This window comes from Microcebus murinus, chromosome 4 (assembly GCF_040939455.1).
Source record: "Microcebus murinus isolate Inina chromosome 4, M.murinus_Inina_mat1.0, whole genome shotgun sequence".
In the NCBI taxonomy this organism is placed as follows: domain Eukaryota; kingdom Metazoa; phylum Chordata; class Mammalia; order Primates; family Cheirogaleidae; genus Microcebus; species Microcebus murinus.
Window position 1 is genome coordinate 71,344,146 of NC_134107.1, and position 15,060 is coordinate 71,359,205.

Here is a 15,060-nt window from a genome sequence, read left to right on the forward strand (position 1 = left end):
CAGTATGGTGTGCCATGTGATGGCCTCAGCTTTCTGACTCACAAAGGAGGTATAGTGGCAACGTGATGAGACACCAGGACAGAATCCACTCATTGCTGCACAAAGAATTTGAGTTCCTTCATTCCTCAATTTCCTCTGTAAGCTTTACATTTTCATACCCAACCAGTACCACTTCCAAATTTAAAGAAATTCCTATGCAAGTAGAAGGCCTGGAAAATTTTGCTAGAAAAGGTCAGGATGGGGCTTCTTAAGAAGGAGGGTATGTTCTGATTATGTTTCTGGATAACAGAGGCCTTAAAATCACAGAGGCTCAATTTTCTTAGGGAAATAGATGATTTTGAGAATTGAATGTAGTAATACACATAAAGCCAATTTATAAAAGAGTCTCACTTTATCAAGACTCTACTGCTCATGTTTCTCTTCTGTTAAGTCAATCCCTCTTGAAAGTTAACTTTCCTTTTGATTTGATTTAACAAGAAGGATGGTTAAACACCTGGGAATTTTCCCTATGGCTGCTTCTAAGCTAGTACAGATCAGCCATGTTAGAGATGCAGCCACACATATATAAATAAATATAATCTATATGGTGGTGGCTGCCTGGCTTCTTATCAGAAATTTGATGCATAGTAAACAGGAATGGGGCACAATAAAAGATATTTCAATACTAAAGATCAGGATGGAATAGAGAAGGGATGAGGGTGGTAGGGAGGATATGACGGTAGTAGGGGAGAGTATCAGAAAGACATACACTAAGATCAAAACTGTATTTGAATCCATCTTTATTCTGTGATCTCGTGCAAGTTACTTAATATTCCTAAGTCTTTGTTTCTATATTATTCAAGTGAAAATTTAAATCTACTTTGCAGGTTTGCTATGTTAATTAAATAAAGCAATGTAAGTAGAATGGCTGGTACCCATAGTCTGTAGAAGGAGATGCCCATGGAATAGTGGACATGTGGGTTTTAGTCATTATTCTATGTCTTAGCTGATTGTATGATCTCATGTATGTCACTGAACATGCATGAGAATAGGCTTCAGTTTCATTTGTAAAATGAGTGGCTGGGGTAAAAATCTAAAGAGCTTTCCATTCTATATTTTTAAGCAACGTAGCTTTTTGAGAGAATGCATAAAGAAGATTGAATTTTCTATTTTTACTAATGCCTTACAGAAGCACCTCTGGGACTAAACAAGAGAATCAAACCCAAGGCCAGGCTGTTAGTTTGCTTTTTAGCTGACCTTAGTTTGCTGTTTCTGTTAGAATCCTGACTTATAGGATAACAGCTAAGAGCATCCTAAATATTGTATTTACTCCTGGCATCCCCACCACTGTGCTGAAAAACAGAACAAACCCTTACATTGTTTAAAAATAGTCCATCCATTTTGTGTCTTTTTAAGAGGAATTATACTGAAAATAATTTTTTTTGTTAAGAAAAGCAAATTCTTTTCAGAAAAATTAATTCTATCCTAAATCTTTTATATTTTTAATTAAGCATGGAGTGGAGCAAGTGGAATAAATATGTTTCTCTATTTGTTTTGTTTCAAATAAAGCTTTTTAATTATATTTGTTTTAATAATTATTAAAACCAAATAAAATTATATTTGATCTTATACAAATCAAATACCATTGAAATAGAATGAGAAAGTTATCTATGCACTTTTATGAAAATTGCTTATGTGCAATATATAAAAAATGCAATAAAATGATGAAAAATAAACTCTGAAATTAAAATTAAGCTTGGCTTGTTATTGAATATTCAGTGAATTTTATGCCCTAGAGCTCAAGAAAATCCCTTTCCTTCTTATGTTATTTTGTTTTTCAATTTTCACAGAACTCATTACCTCTTATTGAGTCTCTTGGGTTTTTTTTATATGACATTCCAAAAATCAAAAGGAGAAGGGAGAAAAAGAACTTAAAATGGACACAAGTGGTAATTCTGTTTAAGTCACATTAACATTCCATTGCCATCCATTAGAATCTCCTAAGGAGAGTAAACCAATCCAAAGTATAAGCATAGTTGAATTAAAATACAACATGGGTGCATGTGCATACACACATAAACCCTCTTCCTCTCCAAAACAGCCCCATTCATGGGTTCAGAATATGGGGCCAGAATATGTTAAGATGTCCCAGATAAGACTCTTCCAACACCTGTAATGTTTAATATTCTTCTAAGATAAGAATTTTTGGTATTGTCTATATTACCCAAAGTGATCTACAGATTCAGTGCAATCCCTATCAAAATAACAACATCATTTTTCACAGATCTAGAAAAAATAATTCTATGCTTCGTATGGAAGCAGAGAAGGCCCTATATAGTAAAAACAACCTTAAGCAAAAAGAACAAATTGGGAAGCATCACTCTACTAGACTTCAAGGTATACTACAAGGCTATAATAACCAAAACAACATGATGTTAGCACAAGAACAGAGACATAGACCAATGGATTTGAACAGAGAACCCAGATATAAAACCAACCTCATATTGCCATCTGATCTTTGATAAAACACACAAAAACACACTGGAGAAAAAGAATCCTTATTTAATAAGTGGTACTTGGAGAATTGGATAGCCACATGTAGAAAAGTGAATCAGGATCCACACCTCTCACATCTCACAAAAATCAACTCACAATGGATAAATAACGGCATGACACTGTAAGAATTCTAGAAGAAAATGTTGGAAAAACTCCTATAGATGTCAGTCTAGGTAAAGAGTTTATGAAAAAGACCCCCAAAATAATCACAGCGACAACAAAAATAAGTAAATGGAGCCTGGTCAAATGAAAAAGCTTCTGGACAGCCAAGGAAACAATCAACAGATCAAATAGACAACCTATAGAATGAGAGAAAATGTTTGCATGCTATACATTAGATAAAGGGCTGATAACTAGAATCTATAAAGAACTCAAGTAAATCAATAAGAAAATAATCAAACAACCCGATTAAAAAGTGGGCAAAAAACACGAACAGAAACTTTTCAAAAAAAGATAGACTAATGGCCAAGAAACATATGAAAAAATATTCAACATCTCTAATCCTGAGAGAAATGCAAATCAAAACCACAATTGGATATCATTTAACTCCAGTGAGAATGACTTTTATCAAAAAATACCAAAACACCAAATGGTGTGTATGTAGAGAGATAGCAACACTCATACACTGTTGGTGGGACTGAAAACTAGTACAACCTCTATGGAAAAGAGTATGACAATAATTCAAAGAACTAAAGGTAGAACCACCATTTGATCCAGCAATCCCAGTACTGGATATTTATCCAAAGGAAAACAGACATTCTATAAAAAAGACACCTGGGCTTAAATGTTTATAGGAGCACAATTCACAATTGCAAAGATGTGAAAACAACCCAAGTGCCCATCAATATATGAGTGGATTAATATAATGTGGTATATGTGTACCATGGAGTACTACTCAGCCACAAAAAAACAATGGTGATATAGCACCTCTTGTATTATCCTGGATATAACTAGATCCCATTCTTCTAAGTGAAGTATCACAAGAATGGAAAAACCAACACCACATGTACTCATCATTAAATTGGAGCTATCAATCAACCCTTATGTGCACATATGGAAATAACATTCTTCAGAAATCAAGCAGGTGGGAGGAGGTGGGAGGGGATGAATAAATTCACACCTAACAGGTAAAATGCACACTATCTGAGGATTGGCACACTTATAATTTTTGCTCAAATGGTACAACATCAATTTATACTACAAAAAAATTGTATCCCTCTAATATTCTGAAATAAATTTTTTTAAAAAAACAGAGAGAAAGAAAAAATAAGAATGTGTCTAATCTGTCTAAATCTAAATGTATGCTTATTACAGAACACACTCTGGAAACATAGGCTCAAGGCATGCCTTTTGTTATGTGATAGTTGAATTTCAATCCATATCAGAAAAGTAATAGTTAACATTTTCTCACTTCAAGGTGTCATGGACTCTTCTAAATGCTTCAAATAGACTGTCTAATTTAATCTATTTAGCAATTCCATGATTAGGAACTCTATTCTTCCAGTTTTATCAGAAAGTTTTCAATCATGAGTGATTTCTGATCATTGCCCATAACAGCAATAAAACACACATGCCCACAAAACAAAAAGGAAACAAAAAACTCTAAAGCAATAAAAAAGCCACTCTACTCTCTAACCCAAATTCAAAGAAAAAAAAAAAAAACAGTACAATATTGACAGATGTGATAAATTCTGATTCCAAGCCATCCAAGATAAATTGAAAGCATTTATGGAATGACCCTTTTATGGGATCCTGGCATTCTTCTAAGTATATAGAAAAGAAGAAAGAGTGGTGAGATTGTGTGGAGCCTTAACACAACAACAAAAAAGTCATGTAAGAAAATCTGTACAATGGCATGTTAAAAAATTATAATTCATAGTTCAATAGTACTCGATACATCATATTTTATATTCCACTAATCCAGTGTGTTGAATAACATAATTCCTCCTATTATTAAAATAGAATACTAAACATTTCTGGGAGAAATTTTCAAGTCTATATTTATTCTGTTTTTAGAATTCTATTTTATACAAACTTAAGGTATAAACCTCAATACTATTTTGGCAAGTAAATTTTAATGCCATGGATGTAAATTAAGGATGATTCTACTAGTAGCTCAAAATTATAGTAATACTAGAGTAAATGTCTTATAGCACTAAAAAAACACAAAGATTTTACTTATTAATTTTAGTAATATTATGGGCAAGCGAGTTTTGCAGGAGCCTGGAGGTTACATCTTCCAAGTAGAAAAAAATAATTGTTAAGAAACTCTATTTTTTACTTATTTTTTAATTTACATTTTTATTTACTGCTATAGTACTTCTCTCCACTACTAGAGAGCAAACTGATCTTTCTCAAGTGTACTGAAAAAGAGGGGGCAGGAGGAGATTTATAAAAAATAATTTATTCTCCAATTGAAAGTGACATTGCTGTAATCTGAAATCTTTTTCTTTGTGTCCATATATTTTTCTCTTCTCCTCCTATATTTATCTCTTTCTTTCCAACACACTCTGAAAGGCCTTCTGCAGGGCATTTGCAATGGTTATGAATATATGTAGGAGAGATAATCATAAATTGCTGTGCTCTTTAGATATTTTTAAACATCACTGATGGGGAGTGGAAATTGCAACAAGCTTTCTGAAAGTAATTTTAAGATTGCTTTAAAATTTTGCAGAATCTGTGGAGAGTCTTAAGAATAGACTAGAACAGGAAGAAGAAAGAATTTCAGAGCTTGAAGACAACACCTTCAAATTAAACAAGTCAGTCAAAGAACAGAGAATTAAGAGGAAGCAACAGAACCTATGAAAAAATATGGGATTATGTAAAGATAACAAACATATGAATTATAGACATCCCTGAGGGTGAAGGAGAAAATAAACAAGGGTTGAAAAACCTATTTGAGGGAAACTTCTGTGGTGTTGCTAGAAATTTAGATATCCAGGTACAAGAAGGTCAATGAACACCTGAGAGATTCATTGTAAAGAGGCAATCACCATGACACATAGTCATCAGACTAGCCAAAGTTAACATAAAGGAGGAACTCCTGTGAGCCATAAGGTGAAAATATCAGGTAAGTTACAAAGAAAAACCCATCAGGCTAACTGCAGACTTCTCAACTGAGACCTTACAAGCCAGAGGGAATTAGGGACCCATCTTCAGACTTCTTAAATAGAATAATGTCCACCCTAGAATTTTGTATCCTAAAAAACTAAATTTATTATATGAGGGAGAAATAAAGACTTTTCCAGATAAACAGAGGGAATTTGTCAAGACCAGATATGCCCTGCAGAAAATACTCAGATCTGCATTATACATCAATCAGCTGAATAGAAATCAATCAGTGTAAAATCACCCAAAGCTCAGAGTTCATGTAAACTAATGACTCAAGAGTTAAAACAATGCAATGAGCTTCTACCCAAAATGATGAACAGAAATGCATCCACTTATTAATTCTTTCAATAAATGTGAACAGCTTGAATTCCCCACTCAAGAGACATTGGCTGGCTGACTAGTTAAAAAATACAAGCCAAGTATCTGTTGTCTCCTGGAAACACATCTAACTCACAAGGACTCATTCACACTCAAGGTGAAGAGATAGAAAAAAATATTCCATGGAACTGAAACTCAAAAGAAAGCAGGTGTAGCCATTTTCAAATCATATGACATAGCCTTCAAATCAACAATACTAAAGAAAAAACAAAAATGGTCATTATATAATGGTAAAGGGAGCAATGCATCAAGAAGGCATAACAATTCTAAATATTTATGCACCTAACATAGGTGCTCACAGATTCATAAAGCAAACCCTACTAGATCTAAACAAAGTAATAAACATCGTAATTTCTGGGACTTTAACACCCCAAAGAACTGGACAGATCCTTCAAGCAGAAAATAAATAAACAAACACTAGATTTAGACGGGAATCTAGAGCAAATGGACTTAATAGATATTTAAATTTCATGGCATTATTATGTAGTCGAAATCATTATTTTTTATTATTGATGAATTAGATAAGACTGACACATATAATAACTTGCTCAAACTTAATTAACAGACAGAACAAGGATTTGAAATCTAATGTAGCAGAGACAAAGCTACAACTTTACCATTTATTTCATTTTTCTCTGTACATTTCCCAGCTTTTCATAAAACTAGAGGGAGTCTCCTGACTAAATTCTGATCAGTTTAATGAGGGCAAGTGTTATATATACCACTTACAGGACTGGCCTTAACGTATGCCCCTTCATTTTATATATTCTCTTTCTCCCTTCTGCATCCAAAAACAAAGGATTCCCAGGTGGTTGAGCCACACCAGTGGAGGCTATTTAAGCTGTTCTGCTTGTAGAAGAGTAGTAGCTTTATAGAATCACCTGACAGCATCAGATCATGATTTAAGTGAGAAGGAAACATTCATTACATTAATCCATGGAGATTTTGGAGCCTTTTGTTCCTGCAGAATTAATATACTGTGCCGACTATCAATTTATTGCTTCTCTACTCCAAACAAATCCACCCTCTTTTCCCTATTTTTGATTCCATAGATAAACCCTCCAAATGTTTCTCCTTTGCCAGCAGGCACAATGTAGGGCCTTGTCAGTAGAGGGTGCTAGAGAGATATTGCAGGAGGAAGAGAACTCTTCCTAGATTCACCGCTTTTCTTCTTGCTTCCATGGTGCGCTGCCAGAGGACACCTTCCTTACCAGCAGACAGCTTTCTTGCCAGAAAGCATTGGCAGTGAGCGCAGGAAACCTAGTGATGCACACCTTCCAGTGAGTTTTGCCGACTTCCTGGAAAATGGTTTCCTGCTCATCTGCCCTGGCATGAGGCACCTAAGTGAACCTTTCCACCATCCCCAGTGGGCCTGGGCAACACCTTCTCCCACAAAGTCTGAATCTCAACCTCAGGCAAGGGGTGGGAAGTGAGGAGGCTCTGCCAAGTTTTGCCCTTCTTTGGATGCTCCCCCTCAGCCACAGAAGTGGCGGTTTTTCCCTCATCTGCTATTCCTATATTTGTTATAATTCTCTTTAAACAAATTTTCTCTTTTTACTAGTTAATAATTCCTTATATTAAATGTCCCTTATTCAATTTACTGTATAATGTCTATATCCTTACTGAACCTTAACTGATGCATACACAAAATAAATATATAATCTTAAAAATTGGTGCCATCTAAACTATGGTTATATGAAAATATGGTCACGTGGAGGCATATTGACAATGTGGTCTTTTGAGTCATGGTTAAACAAGGTCTTTTGAGTCAGCCAGTCTTGAATTTGAGTACTAGCCTAGTCACTTTCTACTTGCATGATCTTAGAAGAATCTCTGAAGATCTCTGAGCTTTAGTTTCTTCATCTCTAAAATAGGGTTAATAATAATCGTTTTGCAGTGTTGTTACAAAGACTAAGTAGCATGGGCACAGTGGTTGGCACAAAGTGGGCACTAAATGAATAATATTTTAAATACTAATTCACTATAATTTTTCAGTACTTGTGATTGAGCATTGTTTCATTTACTTGTCATATTCAAATGATTGTGTTCCCCATGTACTCACTGGAGTTCTCTGTGTACTTAGGTCTAAACAAACATTTCTGAACATTGCATATCCTTTATCCTCTCATTTTGTTTCCACTGCCAAAAACAATAGCTGAATGTCTTTTTTTTTCTGTTGAATATCATGTTTCTTAAAATTAACCAGTATTTAAGGCATTTATCAAATTCCTTCTCATGCTTCTTTTGGGAGACTTTGTGACTCCATATTATTTTGCACTTTCACAAAATTATTTTATATCCTTATTTGATTCCTACCAATTCACTCTCTCTCTCTCTTTCTCTTATCAACTAGAGATTCCCAGGCCTTAATTTATGGACTTTTAAGAATATCTACCTCCTGATTCTTATATGCGAATACATTCTGATCAAAGCTTTTAAATATTAATTTATATTTAGAAATATATGTGGTATCATATGTATACTATACGTTCCTCTATAGTAATTCAACAATGTCCATTATTCCCAAAAAATGTGTGTGTGCTTTGTTTTTAGTCTATAAGACACTTGTAATTACTTACCTATTTACTTTGGGATACTGACTGTTTAATTTGTATTAACATAAAGCACCTATTCTATCAGCCATGTCTTTAAATACTTCCTACTGGTAGAATATTTGAAGTAAAGTCTCCAATGCCTATAAAAATATCTCCTTATATTATTTTAAAGAAATATTACGGTCAAGAACATGAACCTGTGGACCATTTACCCAAATACAGTGGGTACAAGTTTAATCCCCTTTTAAAGATTGTGTGGCTGTATTAGTCAAGAGCATTTGGGATACATATGGCAAAAAATCAACACAATCTGCCTTGAACAAATGAAAAAAGAAACCAAAGATAAATTTATTGCCTCTCGTCTCTGAGAAGTTAAAAGTTAAATCAGGATTCATACTCAGCTGCACTAAGGAGCTCAGATGGGATTTTCATTCCTTCCTGCCTACTGTGTTTCCCTGAAAATAAGACCTACCCATAAAATAAGCACTAGCAGGATTTCTAAGCATTTGTGCAATATAAGCCCTACCCCAAAAATAAGACCTAGTGATGGGCGTGGCTATGCAGCGCATCTGCACAACCCATACATTTTGTCGTGGAGTGGTAAAGAAGATGAGTAGCCCTTCTCATCTTCCCCCTGAGAGCTCTGTTGCTTGACATGAGAGATTGGGGCCAATGGTTCTAAAGGAAATAGAGTCACAAGAAATTCAGGATGGAATTCGGGGTTTGGAGAGTTATGATGATGCTCCAGAAGAAGATGATTTAACTATATTTAAATAAATATAGATTGTTGTCCCGTACTTAAAAAAAATAACACATCCCCTGAAATAAGCCCTAGGGTGTCTTCTTGAGGAAAAATAAATATAAGACCCTGCCTTATTTTGGGGGAAACATGGTACCTTCTTCTCACTGCTTGACTCTTTCTCTATGTACTGGTTTTGTGTTCACCTAACTGTTACATGGGGTGAGAAAATAAAGGCCATTTCTTACAGTCTTCTTTCTTAAAGCTTTGAAGAAAAGGCACAGGAGAAGACTTTGCATGGTTCAGCCTGGATTACAAGCACACCCTTTCATCTGTCACTTTTGCCAGGAGGAATGAAGTACTCTGATTTGCTCATTGTGGCCAAAATGGCAGATGCACTGACTAGCAATCCTGCTAGAATCACATGATAAATTTGGACTTTTTTTTCTATCAGTCTGTTATCTATAAAATTTGAAATCATCTCCCCCTCATAAGTGACATTATATTTGGAAAAGATATAGGATTTGAGCAATAAATTTTTAACACTTATTATAATAAAAAAATAAAGAGTATGTAGTAGAAATAGAAACAATCCCATTTGGTATCTTTCCCCTGTATTATTTCCCTGCCTTGTTAACCTGCTCCCTCTTCCCCCAAGGAAATTGCAAACTTAAAGAGCCGGGACCCATGACTTTTTATTTCTCATGTTTCCATGACAACAACTATCACAGAGAAAGGAAAGAAACTAACATATATTAAGCACTCTGTATTTTGTTAGAGACCTTGACGAGTGACCTATTTAATGCACCAAACATAGCAACTTGCTCAGAGCAGCCACTTGATAGCTATTTGATTAAGGAGTTCAGCGAATACAAATTGACTGATGTTACACATCTGGCAGAAGGTAACTTCTTAAAAGTTCAGCACAAGATAAAACAGAAAGCCTTTATTTTATTACAAGTAATAGCAACTCTTGGGCATTTGACATTTACAAAAAAATATTTTCACAAAGTTTCTTTGAGCTCTTTTGAAAGACAATTTTGTTCTAATAGAAAGCATAATCTGGGCCTTCTGGAATTTTAAATTCCAGAGTCTTATGTCTACCATTAAACAGCTTCAGTGAGTACATTCCATTTAGGAATATATTATTTGTGCCTACAGATTAATATTCTAAAAAATCAATCACATTGAAGAAAATAAGTTGATTCGTTTACATGGAAAATTTTAGACTCATCACTGTAGTGAAATAGTTGGGGCCACACTTCCCAGAGGCATTTTACCCTTGTGTTTGAGACTTAACTGCGTTTAATTCATCAGCGTTTCTGACCTTTGAAATTAGAATTTCTCATATTCTTTTTTTCTTCTAATATTGGGAAATTTTCTGATGCTTGAGGATTCTGGACAGCCAAGGATATTTTCAGACAGAAACAGCTCAGATGCAGCTGAATTTAAATCCATGTCAAATGCTAGTTCCAACATTTGAGAGCAAGTCAGGAATTCAGAAGTGATGGTGCATACTAGGCACATGACAATAGTGGTAAAAAGTCGCCTCCTAAGAATCCTTTCTGTGGAGTAACACCAGTCCTGTACTCCATAGTTAGACCAAAGTGATGCATTAGGGGAAACAATTGCATACTGCTTTTTCCTGTGACTTCCCTTTTCTTGCCACAGCTTTATTATTTATATGTGTATCATAGATTTCACCCATTTAAAGTAATGGATTTAGTATATTCACAAAGTTGTGTAACTGTCACCACAATTTTAGAACCTTTTTATCATCCCCCAAAGAAAACCTATACCTTTTAGTTGTCACTTGCTCTTCTCCCCGAAGCCAAGGCAACTACTAATCTATTTTCTGTCTCTATAGATGTGCCCTGGGGTCCCATTTTTAATGCCTGCAAAAATATCTACCATTTTTATTTGATAGCTTTGTACTACTTTGCTTTTTTTAAAAAAATAAGCAGACAGAAGGTATCATAATATCCATATACATTTATTAATTGCTTGCTATGTTTTAGGCACTATGCTAAGTGTTTTACATGTATTATCTCATAACAACACAACTTCTTATATCTGTTAAGAGCAATGTTTAGTAGTGTCTAGCATATGATAAGCTCTATTATTTCCTGAGCTGAGCATTGTGTTCTGCATTCAGAATGTTGTCCCCTCTAGAAATCAAAGAGGAGACAGTTCAGGACAGTGGTTAGGAATATGGGCATTGGAATTAGGCTGGCTAGTTTTGAATTCTTGTTTTGCCAGTTGGTAGCTATGTAAGCTTTGGCAAGTTGCTCAATGTCTCTGTATCCCAATTTTTTCATATATAGAATAGAGACATTAGTACCTTTATATAAGTTTACTGTGGGGATTAAATGACATAATACAAATAAAGTTACTATCAATGCCTCTCCCATAGTATGTGTTCTATAAAGAGTAGTTGATACGTAACTATAATGTACCATGTGAATGTTGGATCATCAAATCAATCAAGAGTTTGTGAGCATGGAAAAATGATTGGAATTGTTTATAGAGATGGGCAAGGCTGTAAACCTGTGCCATTGTCTTAATCCTTGAGGTTGGGTAGGATTTCCAGGCAAAAAAAAAAAAGAAAAAATAAATACTCCAAACAGCAGGCAAAGCTAGCCAAACAAAATAGTCTATTGTGGCTAGATCTTAGTGTTCTAGGAAGAAAATGGAAGGAACATATATTTTATTTCCTTAAATAGAAATAGAAAAAGTTACAGTCCTCACATTTAGAAATCAATTATGTTTTCAAAAGAGATATCTTGGTTTGGGAATTTGACTTCTCTCTTAAAACATGGGGAATTGCTTATGTATTTGAGTCTCCTACCTGATGACAACACCTTAAGACCTGGGGCTATGATTTTGTCATTTTTATCTCCACAACAGTGCCTAGCCCAAATGTTGGTAAAGTGGCAATTATTCACTAAATATTTGCTGGAGGAGTGAGCGGACTAATAAATCAATGTATATTCATTTTGAAGACTGTATATGTAACAATTTTCTGCAGCTGAAGAGGGATAGAAGATAGTTCTGATCTTACTATACATATCTCAGACCCACTTTTCAGTGGATCTTTAGAAAGAAAAGCAGTGGATTAGAGATTCCGTGGTAAGGAAAGTTATCACCTGGGTAATCTGATGTGCTAGAGCCACTAGTAGTTGATGCTCAATCCAAAATGAAAATCTCTTCATTGGGAGGTGATGCTTGGAAGCACTGGTAGGGGAATAGAGAAGTGAGACAGAGAAGGGAAGGGAACCAAAAAGGTTGTGATTTTGAGGCTACCACTGTGTGAAACTTTGCCTCGGTCCCATTGGGGACCTCTGAGGGTGTGCACAGAACAAGCATCAGATTTATCCCACCTGAGGAGTGAGGAAGCTGGAGTATATATCAGCCAATTTATGTCAGTATTGGATGAAGCTTCTCCAGGAGATGTTGACTCTGTAGTACTCTGGCCTGTCTAGTGTGCAAGACAAACATGCCCCATGCATCCAGAGAAAGCTTTGAGGCAGAGTTGCAGGGGATTATAATAGGAGGCCGTAAGTCAAGGGGATATGGGCATTTCCTCTACTATTGTCTGCAATAGTCCACACTTTACATACTCAGGTTCACTCTTACTGCATGTTAAGTTCAGTGTGTCCGTCACTGGTCATAATTCTAAGAAGGAGGGCTGGTGGGACAAGCTACATTCTCTACTATTCTAGTTAACTTGAGATCATAATTGATATGTATCATTTGCCTCCTCTAACACATCCATTTTCTTGACCGGCTGCTTCTGGTCTAGGATCGTTCTGTGGCACAATCACTCAGACATGCATCCCTAGGAGCTGGAATTTCTGGCTACTTGACCTTGTCAAGGTATTTTTGCTGCAACTGTTCTCTTTCAGTTATCATCAGTCATGGAAGCGTCAAGAAGCACCCCAGTGAATCCCACGAGTTCCAAATACATTTCTCCCTGCTCCAATATTTAGCAGCAACACTATTCCCCTTGATCATTAGGATGAATTAACCCTGTCTGCATAGTAGCTACCTCTCTAATTGCTAATCTATAGGCACGAGGAGCCCAAAACAATGAGCAGCTGAAGCTGTAGATTTAGTGAAACCCTTACTATGTTTTCTGATAGGATATCAAGACCTCTATGTAGAACCTGAGGTTGTGGGAAGGGGAAGCTCATTTTCTGAAGTGGTAGTGAAAGACTCCTCTCCTACTTCTATCTTTTGGTCCTAGCTGTCCAGGACACAGCAGCAAATATACTAATATCATTTAATAGTCTATTACATCTTGAACCTTAGTCACACAGGGGTCATTCCTGGAAAATACAGCAACATCTCTATAATATCAAATCTGGCCTACAGAGAATGGCCATTAATGAGCTTTTCACTGATCCTGGTATCTCTCTTTTTGGAGCACTTCTTACTACTTTACTAAAGGGACCGTCTTCTAGGTTCTCCTGAGGAACACAATAAGCTGGTAGATTCTCTTGCCTTTCAAAATAAATACTAACATTCCCACTCCTATGAGACCCTGTATCTCTTCTCCAGTACTTTGCCAAAGTAGTTCTGACATACCTGCACCATTTATGTTAGGATAATAGCCTTTGCATGCTTAAAGGAGCCAAGTCATTCCAACAGCATATTAGGATCAACTCCAGATGTCAGAATGTTAAAAATTAACTCATGAAAAAGTGCCCTCATATAAATAGACTATCTACTGCCTTAAGTGTTGGCTTATCTGGGTCCATACTTTTTTTCCTTTAGAGTTTCTATGACTGTTAACTAATTCCACAATCTTACACTCTTCAAACACAGGAGTCATAGCATTTCCTTCCATCTATATTCTATCCACCTGAGGACAGTCTTTGTAATTATGGTGCTACAGTGTGCCAGAGATCAGCTGATCAGCAGAGATCAGAGATCAGCTCTGCTGTATTACCCATGAGCAGGGGGCCTTGTTATCATGGGGATGGTGAATGACTCAATTCAGGAAGCTCATCCTAAGGATCTGCTTCCTAGGACCACCTCTTTCGCAATTAACTTACGTTGGGTTTCTCCATAAGAAGACCCTGAGACAAAGATTTCAGTGAAAGTTGTTTATTTGTTAAGTAAACCCAGGAAGCACCAGTACGGGATTGGGGAAGAAAGGAAGGAAGCATATGAAGCCAATAAAGAGTGAGTCAACTGGAAAGGTTACCCTTGTGGGAACCAGGATCCCACAGGGACCTCTGAGAGGCTGCACTAAACATGCCCTGGAATTGTCCTTATTGAGGAACAAGGAACTGGGATATTTATCCCCTGATCCCTGCTACCAGTGGTGGAGAGCTGCTCCTAGAGACATTAACTTCCTGGCATGTTGGGCCTGCCTGCCTCATGGCCAACTGCTCCAGAGGCCAGAAAATGCCCTCAGGGAAAGGGTCACAAACACCCACAATAGGAAACCCGTGGTTGGTGCCATGGAAACAGTGACTGTCAAGAGAACATGGGTAGGACACCAAAAACCATCTGTTACAAAAGATAAGCCTTTTGTGAATATGTTATGAATATCAATGAAAAATAATGACATTAAAAAAATAGTAGCTACCTGTACATATCAGCACCACAGCCACTGTGAAATCAAGTCAACACCATGTACGTTTTGGTTGTTTCTTTTTATTTTAATTGGTTTGGCACCTTTTTGATCAGAATATATGAGGACATATTCCTCTGATTAACCAAAAAATGTATATA